Source organism: Trachypithecus francoisi, unplaced genomic scaffold (assembly GCF_009764315.1).
Source record: "Trachypithecus francoisi isolate TF-2019V2 unplaced genomic scaffold, Tfra_2.0 Lachesis_group2, whole genome shotgun sequence".
Lineage (NCBI taxonomy): Eukaryota > Metazoa > Chordata > Mammalia > Primates > Cercopithecidae > Trachypithecus > Trachypithecus francoisi.
Genome location: NW_022681465.1, coordinates 96264790 through 96287368, shown reverse-complemented (window position 1 = coordinate 96287368; position 22579 = coordinate 96264790).

Here is a 22579-nt window from a genome sequence, read left to right as displayed (position 1 = left end):
TTGGTTTTCTGTTCTTGTGATAGTTTGCTAAGAATGATGGTTTCCAGCTGCATCCATGTCCCTACAAAGGATGCAAACTCATCCTTTTTTGTGGCTGCATAGTATTCCATGGTGTATATGAATGTTTACTATGAGCAGGATACTACATTAATCACAAGAGAAGATATAATAAGAGTAAAAATATAATTCTTCTTTTTAAGGCACTTACACTTGGGAGATAAAATATACAGACAAGAAACCACTAATAACATTAAAATATGTAATAGTGTTACTTTCTGCTACATATAAATACTGCAGGAATTTAGAGATGGGATCAATCTCTGTATGCTGAGGTTACTAGAAAAGGCTACATGAAAGAGATGGAAACTGAAATAGGTATTAATGTGTATGTACGCAGGATTGGGATAGATGAAGGAGTGTGAGATAGATGAAGGAGTGTGGGACAGCTTTTCAATGGTTGACTAAGAGCAGGAGTAAGGGAGTAAAGAATGGAGGACACCAAGAGTCGGACCTCAATTGAAGATAAAGAGGAGAGGCCTTTGTGAAAGTGTTGTGGGTGAGGTCACAAAAGCAGGACAAATGATCTGGTTTTGGTTTAGGAAAGGCAGAAGGACAGTACATTAGCAGCAGAGAAAACCTAACAATTTTCTTTGGATGACAATAATGTCCATAATTTGTGGCTGATTGGGAATAGATACACCAAGGGGCTTATCTCATGTCTACTATTGACTTCCTACAGCTTTGCAGAAGTGAACCTGGAGGCTGAACTTCAGTGTTTTGAGAAAATGTTGATGCAAGTTATGGGTAGGGTGGAAGTTAATGGTAACTAAGAATGGCATGGTTAACATTACTTAGAGCCTTTAGGGTAAAACAGAGGAGTTTGATTCTGATACTGGTTTGGGATAGACCATTGGCAAAAGAGGACCACTGCCATTTCTTAAGTGAACTAATGAGGCATGTGATGTTTTAAGAAAACTGATTTGGCAGTGATACATAGAATTCATTGGAATGAAGAGACAGTGAATCCATCTACTGAGCTATTATAATAATCCGAATGGAAGAGGAATGTGACTGCTGGGAGGAGAGTCAGAACCAGGGAGAAATTTCAGAGGGTTTTAGGGTCAGAGCATTACCTCAACACAGGACTGACTAGAAAAAAAAATCTGAACTATCTAAGGTAAAAGGCAACAAGTATTTTAATTTCCCATGGAAATAACAAAACTCATTGACACTTGTCTCTGAAATTTGCATTTAGCCCTTACTCTATTGAATCCTTCCTACCTGATATGTACCCAGGACATACACCTGTTAGCCAAGCCCTCCAGCCTACTTTGTCTATGAATTCTACTGAGACCTCTTACCCATTTGAGTAGACCTCTTTCTAGACAACCACAGCTCTGGCCTAAATCTAACCTGTACTACACTATATCCAGGCACTAGTCAGCCCCTGCTTTGCTTATCCTGTTTGTTTCTGCTGGCCTCACCACCTCTGTCTGCAGTGGTTACTCTTCCAATAAAACTTGGTTCCTTTAAGGACACTTCCGGGCCTGCCAAGTATGCTGAAACACACGTTGAAGGAACACTGCAGTGGACAGGATGTGTCTGCAGAACCAGTTCCTTAACTGTCCTTTGACCCATCTGTGCCCTGGCTCATTTCTGGCCTTCCATTTTCTACCTTTGCTTCATTATCTGAGTCCTCTTTGTGATTTCTCTCTCTCTCTCTCTAATAACCACACAATTAATACATATATATATATTTTCCTTATTTTAAAACAACTGAATTGCAGATAAGGATAAAGTCCTTTTGAGCACGATTCCAGCCTCAGTACTCTCCTGGCTCCCCCACAATAATCTTTCTGGAAGGTTTTGTGTGTAGATTTTCTGTTACATAATTGTATACTTTTATCTTCCTGAAAAAACATGTAGTGTTTTTGTATTGTTTATTTATGTGTATTTTTTTTATAGAAAGTATACATTGTATGTCATTCTACAATATTACAATATGCTTTTTTTTTTTTTTTCCTTTGAGACAGAGTCTCACTCTGTCACCCAGGCTGGAATGCAGTGGCATGATCATGGCTTACCACAACCTTCATCTCCTGGGCTCAAGCGATTCTCCCACCTCAGCCTTTTGAGTAGCTGGGACCATGGTGCTTGCCACCATGCTTGGCTAATTTTTTGTATTTTTAGTAGAGATGGGGTTTCACCATGTTGCCCAAGCTGGTCTCAAACTCCTGAGCTCAAGCCATCTGCCTGCCTCAGTCTCCCAAAGTGCTGGATTACAGGTGTGAGCCAAACACACAGCCACTGGACATTGTTTCTTTCTACTTAACACTAAGTCTTTGGAGAGGCTTCTATATTAATAGACAGCTGCCTCAATCTTGTACTTCTGCATAATATTCTAGAATAATAGATGTATCATAGCTTACTAAACCATTCCCCAGTTGGGAAATTTAGATTTTCAATGTTTTAATATTATTAACAAGACTGCAATGAAATACTTAAGCATTATCTTTTCTTCATATGAGAGTATATACAATATTTCATAGGTATATATAAAGAAGTGAAATTGCTGGGTCATAGAGTATGTGCATTTACATTTTTACGAGATATTCTGAAATTTCTTTCCAATATGATTGTATCAAATTACATTCATGCTGACTGTTTATGAAAGTGCCTGTTTCCCCACATACTGGTCAGCTGAAAGACCAGTTTAACATCATTAAGCTTTTGAATTTGGTCCAACTTGATTTTTTTTATTTCAATGCTATGTTCTCATCTCTCAGCCTTCTAGTTCCTCTTCACAGGCTTTCACTGATTTTGATTTTGCAGAGAATCTCTATGGAATTACACTTGGTAATGCTTCCATTCATCCCCCTCACCCTACTCCCCACACTCATATGCTACCCTCCCACCCACTATGACTCTCAAACTCCTACTCACATCAGTAGCCTTGAGTGGATGCAGTCCACCTCTGAAAGAGTGGGTTTATAAATTGCACCAATTAGGAAATATAGACAGAATAGGGATGAGATAAAAGAGTAAAAGATGAATTTGAATTTCCTAATCTGAGAAATTATAAAAATGGATCTTTCCCTGACAGAATTGGACAACTGAAAATATTAGACTAGCTGACAGGTTGGGTCTGGAGACGTAAATTGTGAAGTCAGAAACAAAAAGTGTTCCATGACGTCTTGAGCATAAATGTGTTTCCAGAAAGGAGTAGTACAGAGAGGAGAAAAGGCAGAGGGTAAGGATTAGTTCCTGAGGCATTTCAACAGATAAAACGTGGAATGCCATAATGAGTCAGTGGAGACGGAGAGGGGACTGCCTGAGAAAGACAGGAAGAATCCACTGAATACAGCGACCCAGAAGCAAAGGGCAGAGTCACTTTCAAGGAGTGAGCTGTATTTGCCCCAGAGCTATCAAGGAGAAGAATATTTAGAAAAATATCTTTTGCCAAGAAGAGGTCATTGTGGAAAGTTGTGTATTTATAATAATAAAAGAAGCTAAACCCAAATTAGAAGTGAGCAATGAGGATGCAAAGTGGAAGAAGCAGATGGAGATCACAAGTACAAGGGCAAGGAGACAGAGTGATATCCACAGAATGGCAGGTTCTGATTGGTGTGTGCAAAAGGACATGTTTTTAAAAAAAAGGAAGGGACCAGTAGATAAGCAAAGATAGACATTGCTTTAATAAGGCATAATGATAGAAAAACAATGTCAGCTGATAGAAGAAAGAACTGGTCCAACGTACAAATGAATGGAAGTTTACTGATTTTTTTTGCAAATGAGGAGTTGTGGACAGTCTTCTCAGAAGACCCTAACAGGAATTCATTGTTGTTGGTCTCAGTTTAATACTGATAATAAAATCTAGGTCTAAAGTGTCTATGTCCTTAGGATACATTAATAAAATAATCAATTGAACAAACAAAGGGCTACAAAATAACACCATCAGCTGGCATTGGGGATTGAGGCATTAGAACTCTTGAGTTTTCTATCTAATTTTTGAAATTCTGATGCATCAGAGGGTGATGAGGGAAATTCAGAGCCTTCTGATAGGGAGTTTGTGTTTTTTCTGAGGTTGGTTCTGAAAGAACGTTCTATAATTCATCTCAATAAACTGTTCTAACATCCAACAAGTCAGGACATTCTTATTTATATATATTTCAAATTTCTCCTTGGAGCAATTTCACTCTGCTTTCTTAGTGAATATGGGAAATAAATAGCATGTGTGTTGCCAGGCTTAAAGTAAGACAGACGACTAAAAATAAAAATTGCGTTTTCAAAACGATGGTGTAAGTAAGTCTTTTACCCCGACAGAAACGGGGAGAGAACTAGGTTGGAGAGAGAATAACTCCAAGGTGTGGGGAATCTAGGGTTTCTCCTCCCAAAGGGAATTGGGGGATAAGAAAGCCCTTCTAAGGGGCTGAGAAATGGAAGTTTTCGTATCAGATTAGGATGGATACCAGTCCCTTCTCTTTGGCTCATTCTGTCCTATCTCCATTTCTGTGGAAGTTGGAAGGACTTATCTGATGTCTCTGTTCTGGTAGTCTGGCAGAAGTAGAGTGTGTCTGAATTCCAGTTTGGCAGCAAATGCAGCTGCAGTACCCTGGCTCTTTCAAAACTGCCAATACAGAGTCCACCAAAACCTCTACTGATTTGTTATGTGACTATAGGTAAAATGAGGCCACTATCCTCTTTATGTTAACTCTTCTATCCTTACAGATTCATATCCAGGTCACCTTTCAGGTTTTTTCCTTCCAGGCAAAAGTAATTTAATTCCTTCACCCTTCTTGAAAGATGTACTCAATCATTTTTGTTTTTACAAAATAACTGAAACTAATCTCTAAAATATGGTCTCTAATAATAACCTGATTGAAATAAATAACTATTATATCATAATATTATGTCTAACTAATACATTGGGGCTCCAACTACTACTTCTAAAGTTAAACAACCAGGCTAATAATCTATGTTAACTTCGTGGTTTAAATGACAGATATAATTCCTTATATGACAACGTCAGCGAAAGAAATGATTTAATATAAGCTTTTATTTTTATATATTTTATTTTTAACTTTTACACAAATGTTTATGCAGAATTGTTCATAGTATACAAAAGATAAAAAAGACTCAAACATAAATCATCTGATGATAAATAGATAATATGTGGTATATTCATACAATGGAATAAAATTCAGCCACAAAAAAGAATAAAATATTGATATATGCTACAACACGGATGAATGTTGAAAACATTAAGGTAAGTGAAAGAAGCCAGCCACAAAATATCACATATTATATAATTCTATTTAAATGTAATGACCAGAATAGTCAAATCTGTAGAGACAGAAAGTAGATTAGCGTTTACTTAGGGCTGGGGAAGATGGGGAGATAGGGGAGTGATAGCCAAAGAGGACAGAGTTTCCTTATGAGGTGAAGAATATGTTCTAAAATCAATTGTGAACACAGTATATCTGTGAATATACTAAAAACCACTGAATTATACATTTTAAATGCATGAATTGTACGATGTATAAATTATATCTCAATGAAGTTGTTTTAATAAGTGTATGAGTATCAAATATATGCCAGACACGATAGCAGGTGCTGACATAAAATCCAGGTCACATCTGTAAACCTAATGTCTCTTGTTTTGTAAATGATCCTTCAACTCTTAGAAAATTAAGAAAAACTATAAGGAAGAAAAGAGACATCATCTATAATCATATCATGCTGTTGATAGTCACTATGTATATCTTTCATGCATTTTCTCTGTTTTTTTTTCTTGCATTCAGAAACCTTTTAATGTTTTCAATATGATTTTGACATTAGAAGATATTTATGTAGCAAACTGTTACACGTTTACCCACCAACGTAAGGAATAAAACATCATCAATAGAAGAAAATACCGTCAATGTGAATAATTATCCTGAGAAAATAATCAGAGGATATGCAAGATGTATGAGGATGCTCACCACAGCATCACCCTTAATGGCAAAACAAGAGAAACATATTTAACAAAACTATCTCAGAAAAGGTGTTTTTAAAAATCTGTGTGAATATAAACAAAAAAAGTATAAAAAAGTAAGTTTTTTTTTCTTTTGAGATGGGATCTCATTCCATCGCCCAGGTCGGAGTACAATGGCACCATCATGGCTCAACGCAGCTTTGATCTCCCATGTTCAAGTGACCCTCCCACCTCAGGCTTCCGAGTAGCTGGGACCACAGGTGCAGGCCACCACGCCCTGCTGTTTTTGTATTTTTTGTAGTGATGTGGTTTCGCCATGTTGCCCAGGCTGGTCTCAAACTCCTGGGCTCAAGTGATCTGCCCACCTTGGTCTCTCGAAGTGCTGGAATCATAGATGTGAGCCACCAACCCCAGCCGCATCTCATTTTTAGTGTAAAGTTTTCTATAGTAATGAGAGAGAGATTTTTATGAGTTTATTATCTTTTGATGCTTTGACAACTTATATGTGTAAGTCTTAGGGTCTTTTGCTTTGGTTTTCTGATTTGAAAGATCTCTGCCTCTATTAAGGATAGTGACTCTTCTGCCAGATATATTGTGTTTTTCAAATTTTGACATTTTTCTTTTCTGTTGTTCATAACATTTTTGGAGACATAGAAATTCGCTTTTTTTCCAGTGGCCAAATATACTATTCTTATCCTTTAGATTTATTTGATTGCTCTTAGTAGAATGGTTTTCATCATCTGAAAATAAATTAACTATTTATTATACGTTATTCTAGTTTTTCATACTGGCATTCTTAACTTTTCACAATGCTGTGTTAAGTAAAATCTGTGTATATCATAACTGCCTAAAGCAGTAACTGCCTCTATTTTAAAAAATAAACTCTTTAACCCATTTATAATTTAATTTGAGGTAAAGTTCTTATTTGATTTTATTCTAACTTTCATTTAAAAAGCCATCCTTTCCCAAAGAATTAGCATTTCTTTTATCTTCTATTAAGCTCATAGGTATTCTAGCATGTAAATTAAGATTATGTCTTCTATTCCATTATATTTTAATTGCTACATAATGCCATAATGTTTTAACTATAGTACTATATATGTCAAATACATTATAATGACATACTTCTGTTGTGTTGGGGGCAATGCTTGATTTCTCGAATGAAATTCAGAATCACTTTTAAAATCAAAATTCCAAACTGTGTAAAATATATGAATTAATATGGGACTAATTAAAATCCTGGCAATATACAATCTTTTCAACTAGATATATAGTTATCTTCCCACTCATTCTTTTAAAAATACTTCTCAGTTAAAGTTTGCTAATATGATTTTAGTTTCTAATATGTTACAAGAAAAAGTTTTGGATATACAAAAAGTTAAAAAAATTTTTATCATTAGTACTTGTACAGATTCTATCATTAACACTTTAATTCATTTATCACATACCTATCCATTTATCCATCCACCAATCCATCTTGAGTTGTTTTATATATACTTTAAATTGCATATGTATATCAGTACATAGCCCCTTAAATATTTCAGAATGCATATTATTAACTAGAGTTCAGTATTTGTCATTTTTATTTAAATTTTTATTGTAGTAAAATATACATAACAAAATTTACCGTCTTAGCCATTGTTAGGGGTACAATTCAGAGGTGTTAAGTACATACACAATGTTGTGCACCCATCACCACTAACTATTTCCAGAACATTTTCTATCATTCCAAATAGAAACTTTGTACACATAGGATAACTCCTTGTTCTCTCCGCTAGCCCTGGTAACTTTGTGTTATTATGAATTTGCCCACTATAGGTACTTCATATTAGTGGAATCATATAATATTACTCAATGTTGGTTTTTATTAAGTTTTTGCTCATTTAAAAAGTTGTGGGTGGGTGCAGTGGCTCACGCCTGTAATTCCAGCACTTTGGGAGGCCAAGGCAGGTGGATCATGAGGTCAGGAGATAGAGGCCATCCTGGCTAACACAGTGAAACCCTGTTTCTATTAAAAATACAAAAAATTAGCCTGCATGGTGGCCAGTGCCTGTAGTCCCAGCTACTCAGGAGTCTGAGGCAGGAGAATTGCTGGAACCCGGGAGATGGAGGTTGCAGTGAGCCAAGATTGCACCACTACACTCCAATCTGGGCAACAGAGTGACACTCTGTCTCAAAAAATAAAAAAATAAAAATATATAAATAAAAAATATGCCTTTACTGTGTGCTTAGACTTGTGGTAGGATTACATGAGAGACATAGGATGTGACTTCAGAGAATGCATAATTTAAATGTCTCATATTCACGTCTGTATTTCTTCTTTTTTAGCTTTTATTTTAGTTTCAGGGGTACACATGTACACATGTTATATAGGTAAATTGCATGTCACGGGGGTGTGGTGTATAGTTATTTCATTACCCAGCTAATAAGCATAGTAGATAACCCAGTAGGTAGTTTTTTGATCACCCTCCTCCCCACTTCCACCCTCCAAAGTAGGGTCAAGTGTCTTTTGTTTCTTTCTTTGTGTCCATGTATACTCAGTGTTAAGCTCCCATTTCTAAGTGAGAACATGCAGTATTTGGTTTTCTGTTCCTGCATTAGTTCGCTTAGGATAATGGCCCCCAGCCTCATCCATGTTGCTGCAAAATACATGATCTTGTTCCTTTTTATGGCTGCAGAGTGTTCTATGGTGTATATGTACCACATTTTCTTTATTCAGTCTACCATTGATGGGCATTTAGGTTGATTCCATATCTTTGCTACATGTGAAGAGTGCTACAGTGAACATATGTGTGCATGTGTCTTTATGGCAGAACAATTTGTATTCCTTGGGGTATATACCTAATAATGGGATTGCTGGGTTGAATGCTGGTTCTGTGTTAAGTTCTCCGAGAAATCACCAAACTGCTTTCCACAGTCCACTGCTGAACTAATTGACATTCCTACCAACAGCATATAAGCGTTCCCTTTTCTCCACAACCTTGCCTGCATCCATTTTTTTGCCTTTTCATTAATAGCCATTCTGACTGATGAGAGATGTTATCTTGTGGTTTTGATTTGCATTTTCCTAATGATTAATGATATTGAACGCTTTTTCATAGCTTTTTGGCTGCATGCATGCCTTCTTTTGAAAAGTGTCCATGTCCTTTCCTCACTTTTTAATAGCATTGTTCACTTTTTTGCTTTTTAAGTTCCTTATAGGTTCTGGATATTCGGCCTTTGTCAGGTGCATGGTTTGCAAATATTTTCTCCCATTCTGTAGGTAGTCTGAGGTTAATATTGATATGTGCAAATTTGGTCCTGTCATTGTGTTGTTAGTGGTTATTCTGCAGATTTGGTTGTCTAGGTACATTACAGTGTCAATAGTCATGTACTTAAATGTGTTTTTGTGGTGACTGGTAAAGGTCTTTTGTTTACATATTTAGCACTCTCTTCAGGATCTCCTGTAAGGCAGGTCTGTGGTAATAAATTCCCTTAACAATTACTTGTCTGTAAAGGATCTTATCTCCCCTTCACTTATGAAACTTAGTTTGGCTGGACATGAAATTCTTGGAGTTTCTTTTCTTTAAGAATGTTGAATACTGACCCCCAATCTCTTCTGGCTTGTAGGGTTTATGCTGAAAGGTCTGCTGTTAGCCTGGTGGGGTGCCCTTTGTAGGTGACCTGCCTCTTCTCTATAGTTGCCTTTACTTTTTTTTTTTCTTTCATGTTGACCTTGAAGAATATGATGACTATGTGTCTTGGGGATGGCCATCTTGTATGGTGTCTTGAAAGGATTCTTTGCGTTTCCTGAATTTGAATGTTGGTCTCTCTAGCGAGGTTGTGGACATTTTTGTGGCTGATATCCTCAAACATGTTTTCCAAGTTGCTTGCTTTCTCTCCCTCTCTTTCAAGGACCCCAGTGAGTTGTAGATTTGATCTCTTTACATAATCCCATATTTCTTGGAGGTTTTGTTATTTCTTTTATTTATTTATTTATTTTATTATACTTTAAGTTCTAGGGTACATGTGCATAACGTGCAGGTTTGTTACATAAGTATACTTGTGCCATGTTGATGTGCTGCACCCATCAACTCGTCAGCACCCATCAATTCATCATTTATATCATGTATAACTCCCAATGCAATCCCTCCCCCCTCCCCCCTCCCCATGATAGGCCCCAGTGTGTGATGTTCCCCTTTCCGAGTCCAAGTGATCTCATTGTTCAGTTCCCACCTATGAGTGAGAACATGCGGTGTTTGGTTTTCTCTTCTTGTGATAGTTTGCTAAGAATGATGGTTTCCAGCTGCATCCATGTCCCTACAAAGGACGCAAACTCATCCTTTTTGATGGCTGCATAGTATTCCATGGTGTATATGTGCCACATTTTCTTAATCCAGTCTGTCACAGATGGACATTTGGGTTGATTCCAAGTCTTTGCTATTGTGAATAGTGCTGAAATAAACATATGTGTGCATGTGTCTTTGTAGTAGAATAATTTATAATCCTTTGGGTATATACCCAGTAGTGGGATGGCTGGGTCATATGGTACATCTAGTTCCTTGAGGAATTGCCATACTGTTTTCCATAATGGTTGAACTAGTTTACAATCCCACCAACAGTGTAAAAGTGTTCCTATTTCTCCACATCCTCTCCAACACCTGTTGTTTCCTGACTTCTTAATGATTGCCAATCTAACTGGTGTGAGATGGTATCTCATTGTGGTTTTGATTTGCATTTCTCTGACGGCCAGTGATGATGAGCATTTTTTCATGTGTCTGTTGGCTGTATGAATGTCTTCTTTTGAGAAATGTCTGTTCATATCCTTTGCCCACTTTTTGATGGGGTTGTTTGTATTTTTCTTGTAAATTTGTTTGAGTTCTTTGTAGATTCTGGATATTAGCCCTTTGTCAGATGGGTAGATTGCAAAAATGTTCTCCCATTCTGTAGGTTGTCTGTTCACTCTGGTGGTAGTTTCTTTTGCTGTGCAGAAGCTCTTTAGTTTAATTAGATCCCATTTGTCAATTTTAGCTTTTGCTGCTGTTGCTTTTGGTGTTTTAGACATGAAGTCCTTGCCCATGCCTATGTCCTGAATGGTACTACCTAGATTTTCTTCTAGGGTTTTTATGGTATTAGGTCTAACATTTAAGTCTCTAATCCACCTTGAATTAATCTTCGTATAAGGAGTAAGGAAAGGATCCAGTTTCAGCTTTCTACTTATGGCTAGCCAATTTTCCCAGCACCATTTATTAAATAGGGAATCCTTTCCCCATTTCTTGTTTCCCTCAGGTTTGTCAAAGATCAGATGGCTGTAGATGTGTGGTATTATTTCTGAGGACTCTGTTCTGTTCCATTGGTCTATATCTCTGTTTTGGTACCAGTACCATGCTGTTTTGGTTACTGTAGCCTTGTAGTATAGTTTGAAGTCAGGGAGCGTGATGCCTCCAGCTTTGTCCTTTTGACTTAGGATTGTCTTGGCAATGCGGGCTCTTTTTTGGTTCCATATGAACTTTAAAGCAGTTTTTTCCAATTCTGTGAAGAAATCATTGGTAGCTTGATGGGGATGGCATTGAATCTATAAATAACCTTGGGCAGTATGGCCATTTTCACGATATTGATTCTTCCTATCCATGAGCATGGTATGTTCTTCCATTTGTTTGTGTCCTCTTTGATTTCGCTGAGCAGCGGTTTGTAGTTCTCCTTGAAGAGGTCCTTTACATCCCTTGTAAGTTGGATTCCTAGGTATTTGATTCTCTTTGAAGCAATTGTGAATGGAAGTTAATTCCTGATTTGGCTCTCTGTTTGTCTGTTACTGGTGTATAAGAATGCTTGTGATTTTTGCACATTAATTTTGTATCCTGAGACTTTGCTGAAGTTGCTTATCAGCTTAAGGAGATTTTGGGCTGAGACGATGGGTTTTTCTAAATATACAATCATGTCATCTGCAAACAGGGACAATTTGACTTCTTCTTTTCCTAACTGGATACCCTTGATTTCTTTCTCTTGCCTGATTGCCCTAGCCAGAACTTCCAAGACTATGTTGAATAGGAGTGGTGAGAGAGGGCATCCCTGTCTTGTGCCAGTTTTCAAAGGGAATTTTTCCAGTTTTTGCCCATTCAGTATGATATTGGCTGTGGGTTTGTCATAAACAGCTCTTATTATTTTGAGGTACGCTCCATCAATACTGAATTTATTGAGCATTTTTAGCATGAAGGGCTGTTGAATTTTGTCAAAAGCCTTTTCTGCATCTATTGAGATAATCATGTGGTTCTTGTCTTGGTTCTGTTTATATGCTGGATTACGTTTATTGATTTGTGAATGTTGAACCAGCCTTGCATCCCGGGGATGAAGCCCACTTGATCATGGTGGATAAGCTTTTTGATGTGCTGCTAAATCCGGTTTGCCAGTATTTTATTGAGGATTTTTACATCGATGTTCATCAGGGATATTGGTCTAAAATTCTCTTTTTTTGTTGTGTCTCTGCCAGGCTTTGGTATCAGGATGATGTTGGCCTCCTAAAATGAGTTAGGGAGGATTCCTTCTTTTTCTATTGATTGGAATAGCTTCAGAAGGAATGGTACCAGCTCCTCCTTGTACCTCTGGTAGAATTCAGCTGTGAATCCATCTGGTCCTGGACTTTTTTTGGTTGGTAGGCTATTAATTATTGCCTCAATTTCAGAGCCTGCTATTGGTCTATTCAGGGATTCAACTTCTTCCTGGTGTAGTCTTGGCAGAGTGTAAGTGTCCAGGAAATTAACCATTTCTTCTAGATTTTCTAGTTGATTTGCGTAGAGGTGTTTATAGTATTCTCTGATGGTAGTTTGTATTTCTGTGGGGTCGGTGGTGATATCCCCTTTATCATTTTTTATTGCATCTATTTGATTCCTCTCTCTTTTCTTCTTTATTAGTCTTGCTAGCGGTCTGTCAATTTTGTTGATCTTTTCAAAAAACCAACTCCTGGATTCATTGATTTTTTGGAGGGTTTTTTGTATCTCTATCTCCTTCAGTTCTGCTCTGATCTTAGTCATTTCTTGCCTTCGGCTAGCTTTTGAATGTGTTTGCTCTTGCCTCTCTAGTTCTTTTAATTGTGATGTTAGAGTGTCAATTTTAGATCTTTCCTGCTTTCTCTTGTGGGCATTTGGTGCTATAAATTTCCCTCTACACACTGCTTGAAATGTGTCCCAGAGATTCTGGTATGTTGTATCTTTGTTCTCATTGGTTTCAAAGAACATCTTTATTTCTGCTTTCATTTCGTTATGTACCCAGTAGTCATTCAGGAGCAGGTTGTTCAGTTTCCATGTAGTTGAGCGGTTTTGATTGAGTTTCTTAGTCCTGAGTTCTAGTTTGATTGCACTGTGGTCTGAGAGACAGTTTGTTATAATTTCTGTTCTTGTACATTTGCTGAGGAGTGCTTTACTTCCAATTATGTGGTCAATTTTGGAATAAGTGCGATGTCGTGCTGAGAAGAATGTATATTCTGTTGATTTGGGGTGGAGAGTTCTATAGATGTCTATTAGGTCCGCTTGGTGCAGAGATGAGTTCAATTCCTGGATATCCTTGTTAACTTTCTGTCTCGTTGATCTGTCTGATGTTGACAGTGGAGTGTTGAAGTCTCCCATTATTATTGTATGGGAGTCTAAGTCTCTTTGTAAGTCTCTAAGGACTTGCTTTATGAATCTGGGTGCTCCTGTATTGGGTGCATATATATTTAGGAGAGTTAGCTCTTCCTGTTGAATTGATCCCTTTACCATTAGGTAATGGCCTTCTTTGTCTCTTTTGATCTTTGATGGTTTAAAGTCTGTTTTATCAGAGACTAGGATTGCAACCCCTGCTTTTTTTTGTTCTCCATTTGCTTGGTAGATCTTCCTCCATCCCTTTATTTTGAGCCTATGTATGTCTCTGCATGTGAGATGGGTCTCCTGAATACAGCAGACTGATGGGTCTTGACTCTTTATCCAGTTTGCCAGTCTGTGTCTTTTAATTGGAGCATTTAGTCCATTTACATTTAAGGTTAATATTGTTATGTGTGAACTTGATCCTGCCATTATGATATTAGCTGGTTATTTTGCTCATTAGTTGATGCAGTTTCTTCCTAGCCTCGATGGTCTTTACATTTTGGCATGTTTTCGCAATGGCTGGTACCGGTTGTTCCTTTCCATGTTTAGGGCTTCCTTCAGGGTCTCTTGTAAGGCAGGCCTGGTGGTGCCAAAATCTCTAAGCATTTGCTTATCTGTAAAGGATTTTATTTCTCCTTCACTGATGAAACTTAGTTTGGCTGGATATGAAATTCTGGGTTGAAAATTCTTTTCTTTAAGAATGTTGAATATTGGCCCCCACTCTCTTCTGGCTTGTAGAGTTTGTGCTGAGAGATCTCCTGTTAGTCTGATGGGCTTCCCTTTGTGGGTAACCCGACCTTTCTCTCTGGCTGCCCTTCAGATTTTTTCCTTCATTTCAACTTTGGTGAATCTGGCAATTATGTGTCTTGGAGTTGCTCTTCTGGAGGAGTATCTTTGTGGCGTTCTCTGTATTTCCTGAATTTGAATGTTGGCCTGCCCTACTAGGTTGGGGAAGTTCTCCTGGATGATATCCTGAAGAGTGTTTTCCAACTTGGTTCCATTTTCCCCCTCACTTTCAGGCACCCCAATCAGATGTAGATTTGGTCTTTTTACATCATCCCATACTTCTTGCAGGCTTTGTTCATTTGTTTTTCTTCTTTTTTCTTTTGGTTTCTCTTCTCCCTTCATTTCATTCATTTGATCCTCAATCGCTGATACTCTTTCTTCCAGTTGATCGAGTCGGTTACTGAAGCTTGTGCATTTGTCACGTATTTCTCGTGTCATGGTTTTCATCTCTGTCATTTCGTTTATGACCTTCTCTGCATTAATTAGTGTACCTGTCAATTCTTCCACTCTTTTTTCAAGATTTTTAGTTTCTTTGCGCTGGGTACGTAATTCCTCCTTTAGCTCTGAGAAGTTTGATGGACTGAAGCCTTCTTCTCTCATCTCATCAAAGTTATTCTCTGACCAGCTTTGATCCGTTGCTGGTGATGGGCTGCGCTCCTTTACAGGGGGAGATGCACTCTTATTTTTTGAATTTCCAGCTTTTCTGCCCTGCTTCTTCCCCATCTTTGTGGTTTTATCTGTCTCTGGTCTTTGATGATGGTGATGTACCGATGGGGTTTTGGTATAGGTGTCCTTCCTGTTTGATAGTTTTCCTTCTGACAGTCAGGACTCTCAGCTGTAGGTCTGTTGGAGATTGCTTGAGGTCCACTCCAGCCCCTGTTTGCCTGGGTATCAGCAGCAGAGGTTGCAGAAGATAGAATATTGCTGAACAGCGAGTGTACCTGTCTGATTCTTACTTTGGAAGCTTCCTCTCAGGGGTGTACTCCACCCTGTGAGGTGTGGGGTGTCAGAGTGCCCCTAGTGGGGGATGTCTCCCAATTAGGCTACTCAGGGGTCAGAGACCAACTTGAGCAGGCAGTCTGTCTGTTCTCAGATCTCAACCTCCGTGTTGGGAGAGCCACTGCTCACTTCAAAGCTGTCAGACAGAGATGTTTGCGTCTGCCGAGGTTCTGCTGCCTTTTTGTTGTTGTTGTTGTTGTTTTTTTAGCTGTGCCCTGTCCCCAGAGGTGGAGTCTACAGAGACAGGCAGGTTTCCTTGAGCTGCTGTGAGCTCCACCCAGTTCGAGCTTCCCAGCTGCTTTGTTTACCTACTTAAGCCTCAGCAATGGCGGGTGCCCCTCCCCCAGCCTCGCTACTGCCTTGCGGTTGGATCGCAGCAGACTGCTGTGTTAGCAATGAGGGAGGGTCCGTGGGCGTGGGACCCTCCCGGCCAGGTGTGGGATATATTCTCCTGGTGTGCCCGTGTGCTTAAAGTGCAATATTGGGGTGGGAGTTACCCGATTTTCCAGGTATTGTGTGTCTCAGTTCCCCTGGCTAGGAAAAGGGATTCCCTTCCCCCTTGCTCTTCCCAGGTGAGGTGATGCCTTGCCTTGCTTCAGCTCTCGCTGATTGGGCTGCAGCAGCTGACCAGCACCGATTGTCCAGCACTCCCTAGTGAGATGACTCCAGTACCTCAGTTGAAAGTGCAGAAATCACCGGTCTTCTGTGTCACTCGCGCTGGGAGTTGGAGACTGGAGCTGTTCCAATTCGGCCATCTTGCTCCGCCCGTTTGTTATTTCTTTTAAAAAAATTTTGTTGGATTAAGCTAATGTGGAAGACTGCTCTTCAAGCTCTGAGATGCTTTCATCAGCGTGGTCATTTCTGCTGTTAATACTTGTGATTGTACCATGACATTCTTGTAGTGTTTTTCAGCTCTATCAGATCAGTTTGCCTCTTTTTTTAAAATGGCTGTTTCATCTTTCTGCTCCTGTATTATTTGATTTTATTCCCTAGATTCCTTGGATTGGGTTTCCACTTTTTCCTGAATCTTGATGATCTTTGTTCCTATTCATATTCCGAATTCTGTCTGTCATTTCAGCCATTTTAGCCTGCTTTCAAATCATTGCTGTAGTTGTTTGGAGGTGAGAACACAGTCTGGCTTTTTGAGTTGCCAGAGTTCTTGCACTGGTTCTTTCTCATCCATCTGGGCTGATGTCACTTTAATCTTTAAAGTTCTTGTCTTCTGGATGGGTGTTTTTTGTTTTTAATCTTCTTTAATGTCCTTAGGGCTTTGACTGTGGTATAAGGTGGGTTCAGTCAACTGACTTTGATCCTGGAAGATTTCAGGGGGCCAAAGCTCAGCTCAGCATTCCTGGGCTGCATTCTCTAACTCTGGGGGGTTGGTACCAGGCCCCCAGCTTTGACCTCTGGCCTCTCAAAGTTAGGAACCTGTTTTTCTGGCAGGATTGAGGTGTTCTCTTCCACTGACCACAACATGGGAGTGACAGCTAAAGCACTTTGTAGGGGCAGTGGCAGCAAAATCCATGCTTGCTCGTGAATGCCAGCAGCTGCAGCCATGCAGTGGGGTGCACACACATCAGCTGGTGTCGGGGGCCAGCAGAAGCAAGGCAGTGGTGTCTATGTGCATGTATGTGCCCGTGGCAGTGTTGTGATACCAGCGGGGGCAGGATTCAAGTGTCTGTGCTTGCACTAAAGCCAACAGCAGTGGCAGTGGCATGAAGGGCTGCCCATGCCTCTGTGGGGGTGGAGCACTGGCAGGGATGGTCAGGGTGATGGGGTGTGCTTACTCCAATGGCAGTAGGGTGGTGGGGTAGGTGTGCACAAGTTTGCTATTGGGAGAGGAGAGGCGAGGTACTCCTGTGCACATGCTGGTGAAGTGGTAATGATATGGTTTGGCTGTATCCCTATCCAAATCTCATCTTGAATTGTAATAATCCCATATGTCAGGGGCAGGTCCAGGTGGGGATAATTGAATCATGGGGCGGTTTCCCACATACTGTTCTCATGATAGTGAATAAGTCTCATGAGATCTGATGGTTTTATAAATGCACAAGCTCTCTTGCCTGTCCCCATGTAAGATGTGACTTTGCTCCTCCTTTGCCTTCCACCGTGATTGTGAGACCTCTGGAGCCATGTGGAACTGTGAGTCAATCAAACCTTTCCTTTATAAATTACTCAGTCTTGGGTATGTCTTTATTAGCAGCATGAGAACAGACTAATACAGGGTCCATGGGCAGGGCATGCCAGAACACGGCAGGGGAGGCTGCAGTGGGACGAGGCTGTGAGTGGGCTTTTCTTGTCAGCAGAAGCCCATCTACTGGAGCTCTCTAATGGTTAGGTATGAGCTCCTGACAAAGGAGCTATGATGCAGGCCCCCAGGAAGCACTGTGATTTGGTATCTGTGGCTGCACTGAAGGTGAGTATAGCCAGGCTGGGGACCTAGAAGAGGCCAGCAGACGGAGGGTCACTCAGATCGGACTGGCCCTGTCTCACAGGCAAGGCTGCCCTGCTCTGTCCAGGTCTGACAGTCACTCAAAGGCTAAAGCCACCTACAAGATCTTGGCAAGCCTTGGGGAAAGGGTATCCCTGGCTGTATTCCACTGCAGCCATTCCCATGCCAAACCCTCTGGGCTCTACACAGGCTGGAGTCCTGCCCCTGCCACCACTCTAAGCAGCTTTACTTGCCAGCTCAAGTGGGGGTTGTGGGTTCTCCCGCAGCTAGGATTCCAGAGGTCCTTAACGACAGTGGGCCACTCCTTAACTGTTCCACTTACCCCTTCCCCAGGAGTTTATGGGGACCAGGAGTGGATCCCAGTGCTCAGCAGCCCCATGCAGGGTTCCCAGATTCCTCCCCTTTCAATTTAGCATCTGTGTCCTCCCTCCATCCACTATCAATGCCTTTCCTCTGAAGGTCTTCTCAGAGTGTGCCAGTCTTCCTAATGTCCCACTCTCTTATTGGGAAATGTTCCTCTTAGCTGTGTCTAGTTGCCCATCTTGACTCCCTCTAAAATAAGCTTTAGACCAGGACTAAAAAGAGATATAAATAGATAAGGCAGAAATAAAGATTGATTAATATAGAAATTTCAAAAGGAAAGGGCTTTATCATGACATTATTTTTTTTGGTGTGCAGTTAAAAGAGCTAATAACTCCTTCTTTTCATAAATTGAATCTTATTATTCCATAGTTATAACTGCAATAAAAATTATGGAAAAGTTACTAGATAAGTAGATTGGAAAATACGAGACATCTAGGGGACGTATCTGAATCTATCAGTCTAGGGATATACTGAGAAATCAGCAATGAGGAATTGAATGATTGATTGATATATAATTCTTCATTACAAGGCTAAAAGACAATTTATTATAATGAATTCATTGAAATTGTTAAAATGTATTTTAGTGTTATACAATGCTATGGTTTAGATATGGTTTGTTTGTCTCCACCAAAGCTCATGTTAAAATTTGATCTCTAGTGTGGTGATACTGGGAGATGAGACCCAGTGGGAGGTGTCTGGGCTATGAGGGTGGATCCCTCATGAATGGCTTGGTGCTGTTCTAGCAGTAGTGAGTGAGTTCTCACTCTCTGGAGACTGGATCAGTTATCTTGAGAATTTGCTAGTTCCTACAGAGTGGGTTGTTACAAAGCCAGGATGTTCCTCAGGTTTCCCCTGCTTTTAATATGTTCACTTCCATTTTTACCTTCTCTGCCATGTGCAATGTAGCATAAAACCCCTTGCCAGAAGCCAGGGCCATGCACTTCAACTTCAAAGACTGCAGAAAAATGAGCTAAAGAAACTTCTTTTCTTTATAAACTATTCAATATAGGCACTCTTTTATAGCAACACAAAATGGGCTAAGACATACAATTAACTCAGAGCAACATCAACAAAGCTTTATTGAATGGCTGGTGTACTCAGTGCTTTAGGCTATACATTAGAGTCTAAGAAATTAGATGACACAGTTTCCACCTTTAGAGCCATACAAACAGACATGAATCTAAGAGAGAAAATTCTAACTGTCATAAATCATGCCTGACTGTGAGACTTTATAAGGAAAAGGAGGAACAGAGTCTAGACAGAACTGGGACAAGGAGAACTGACTCTTGATGTGGAACTGACTGTCCATTTTGCCATGTTAAAAGAGACTGGACAAAATTGGCATGATTCATATTAGCACAAATATCTAAAGAGGTCTAACTTAGCAGAGATTTCTTTGGTTCAAAAAATATGACCCAGGGCTGGGGTTTCAGGGAAGAGATGTTGGGAAGATGTTGGTCAGAGGGTACAAAATTACAGTCAGATAGGAAGAAGAATTTCAGGAGCTCTATTATGCAATATGTTGACTATAGTTAATAATACATTGTATTCTTCAAAATCACTGAGAGTAGATTTTAAGTGTTTTCACCACAAAAATGGTATGCAAGATAATACATTTGCTAATTAGCTTGATTCAGCCATTCTACAATGTATACATATTTCAAAAAATCCTGTTTTACACAATAAATATATACAATTTTTATTTGTCATTTAAGAAAAATAAATAAATTAGGGAGAAGAAACATCAGAGAAAACTAATGTTAAGGAAAATTCCCCCAAAATCATGACTAATGCGCTTCACAAAAGTCATGGTCATTGAAAACAAGGAAAGATTATTTTGATTTACTGTCAAAGATTGGAGAAAACCAAGCAGACAAAATGATTACATTCAATGTGGTATCCTTGATTGGATCCTAGATCAGAAAAGGGACATTTGTGGATAATCTGTGAAATCTGGATTCTGTACCATTGGTTAATCGTACTGTACCAATATTAATTTTTTAGTTTTGATAAGTGTGTATAATGGTTACATAAGAAGTTAACATTGAAGGAAGATGGGCAAAGGGATTAAAGGAATTCTCTGTGCTATGTTTGCAACTTTTTTCATAACTCTAATTATTCAAAAATTAAAAGTTTATTTTAAAAAGCATGACTTATATACCTACTATATGTTAGTTTCTGAGGACACAAAGACAAACAAGATAGATCCCTGCTGTCGGGGGAACCAGCCCCCAATATTTCGACATAGGTTCTTTCTATTTTCCCTAAGTGTTGACTGGTCTGAGAAATAGAAAGAGTACAAAGAGAGGAATTTTACAGCTGGGCTCAGGGGGTGACATCACATATTGGTAGGACCATGATGACGACCCTAAGCCACAAAACCAGCAAGTTTTTATTAGGGATTTTAAAAGAAGAGGGTGTGTACGAACAGGGAGTAGGTCACAAGGATCACATGCTTCAAAGGGCAATAAAGATCACAAGGCAAAGGCAAAATTAGAATCACTGATGAGGGTCTTTGGCCCACTGTGCACATATTGTCTTGATAAACATCTTAACAGGAAACAGGGTTTGAGAGAACCGGTTGACTAGAATTTACCAGGCTGGAATTTTCCAATCCTAGTAAGCCTGAGGGTATTGCAGGAAACTAGGGCACATTTCAGTTCTTTTTTTTTTTTTTGAGACGGAGTCTCGCTCTGTCACCCAGGCTGGAGTGCTGTGGCCGGATCTCAGCTCACTGCAAGCTCCGCCTCCCGGGTTTACGCCATTCTCCTGCCTCAGCCTCCCGAGTAGCTGGGACTACAGGCGCCGCCACCTCGCCCGGCTAGTTTTTTGTAGTTTTTTTTAGTAGAGACGGGGTTTCACCGTGTTAGCCAGGATGGTCTCGATCTCCTGACCTCGTGATCCGCCCGTCTCGGCCTCCCAAAGTGCTGGGATTACAGGCTTGAGCCACCGCGCCCGGCCTTCAGTTCTTATCTCAACCACATAAGAGAGACACTCCCAGAGTGGCCATTTATAGACCTCCCCCCAGGAATGCATTCTTTCCCCAGGGTATTAATTATTAATATTCCTTGCTGGGAAAAGAATTTAGTGATATCTGTCCTACTCGCACATCTGTTTATAGGCTCTCTGCAAGAAGAAAAATATGGCTCTATTCTGCCCGACCCCACAGGCAGTCAGACCTTATGGTTATCTTCCCTTGTTCTCTGAAAATCGCTGTTATTCTGTTCTTTTTCAAGGTGCACTGATTTCATATTTTTCAAACACATGTTTTACAATCAATTTGTACAATAGTGGTCCTGAGGTGATGTACATTCTCAGCTTACGGAGATAACGGGATTAAGAGATTAAAGTAAATACAGACATAAGACGTTATAAGAGTATTATTAGGGAAGTGATAAATGTCTGTGAAATCTTCACAATTTATGTTCTTCTGCCTCAGCTCCAGCCAGTCCCTCTGTTCAGGGTCCCTGACTTCCCACAACACCCTGCCTAAGAGGAACTAACTGTAACAGAAGTAGAAATGGCAAGCAATATATATAGTATGTCAGACGCATCTGTGAGAGAAGTTTGTTGGGAGTAAGTCTCCCAGCACACAAGGGAATAGAGGATCAAGCTAACAAGAGCTCAGTAAGCTTCTGAGGTCACAGAGCAGTATAATGAGATTTAGAGCTGGGCTCAATTTTTTAGAAGAAACTGGAGAACCTGAAGAAAAATCTGAAGCAGAAGTTCAGTGATGTGAACAATGCCAACACTCTTGGGAGCAGAGAAAGGGTGTATTTCAATGACCTCATCGGTACACAAGCTTATCCACACCAGGCTTCCCACCTTTGGCAACAAGACTAGTTTTAGGTGTGGGGATTTCTTGTGCACTATCTGTGTTAGACAGGAGTGGGGGAGCTGGAAGTAGAGAGAGATGAGTTGGTTTGTGGCATATACAGTATTTGACTATAGTTGGGAAAGGAAAGGGCTCACATTTTGTTACTAAAATGAGTAGAGGGCCAGAGTGCTGCAAAAGTTTAGTGGATAGAGCCAACATGTTGCTGTATTTGTAAAGAAAGGTTTCAGGGAGAGATAAAATTTGATGTGGCTCTTGAATAAAAGAGATGGGACTTTAGATAAGGAGAAAAGGATAAGGAAAGCATTCAAGGCAGGAGAATCAGTATGCATAAGAGGAGGGTTCAAATATACATACTATGCATGGGGAATGACAAGTATATCAGTTTGGCTGGATCAGCAGGTATATATAAGCAAATAATCAAGAAGATTGGAAAAGTGGGTTGGAGCCAGATTATAACAGATCTTGAAATACTAGGCTAAGTATTTTGGACTTCATCCTATAAATAATAGAGAAAATTGATTTGATTTTTTATTTTGAAAGTGAAAGTCTAGCAATGTTTTGAGAAACATTAT